This window comes from Triticum aestivum, unplaced genomic scaffold (genome assembly GCF_018294505.1).
Source record: "Triticum aestivum cultivar Chinese Spring unplaced genomic scaffold, IWGSC CS RefSeq v2.1 scaffold110281, whole genome shotgun sequence".
NCBI classification, from domain to species: domain Eukaryota; kingdom Viridiplantae; phylum Streptophyta; class Magnoliopsida; order Poales; family Poaceae; genus Triticum; species Triticum aestivum.
The window spans coordinates 1-598 of record NW_025307243.1 but is presented as its reverse complement, the minus strand read 5'-3'; the positions used below and the strand labels follow the sequence as shown (position 1 = coordinate 598).

At 52.2% G+C, this 598-nt stretch overlaps 1 non-coding gene across 1 annotated transcript; it reads right to left on the bottom strand.

The window, feature by feature from the left end:
* Positions 1 to 201: 201 nt before the first annotated feature.
* On the bottom strand, positions 202 to 320 carry LOC123179586 (5S ribosomal RNA). Its single transcript, XR_006490479.1, has one exon. It is a non-coding gene; the product is annotated as a 5S ribosomal RNA (ribosomal RNA).
* Positions 321 to 598: the final 278 nt, after the last annotated feature.

The window sequence follows — 598 nt, the reverse complement described above, 5'->3', positions numbered from 1 at the left end:
GAGACGAGTTTAACGCGGTTTCCACCCCTCCCTCTCAACCGCACCAGTGCACGCTTGCCGCGCCACAACGCCGACGCTGGACCCGTGAATCATGAGCACCCAGCTATGACTTACCGCACTCGTGCAAAATAATAAAACACGGTAAATATATTACTTACACGTGCGTTTTGTTTTGCAAGCGGCGCGAAAAAAATTAAAAAGGGAATGCAACACGAGGACTTCCCAGGAGATCACGCATCCTAGTACTACTCTCGCCCAAGCACGCTTAACTTCGGAGTTCTGATGGGATCCGGTGCTTTAGTGCTGGTATGATCGCATCCGACATGTTACCCCGGTCTTCGTCCCTTATCCTTGCCCCTCCCAGCTCCACTACAAAGACGATTGCACATTGCTTTGGCCGCTCCCTCTCAACTACGGAGACGAGTTTAACGCGGTTTCCACCCCTCCCTCTCAACCGCACCAGTGCACGCTTGCCGCGCCACAACGCCGACGCTGGACCCGTGAATCGTGAGCACCCAGCTATGACTTACCGCACTCGTGCAAAATAATAAAACACGGTAAATATATTACTTACACGTGCGTTTTGTTTTGCAAGCGG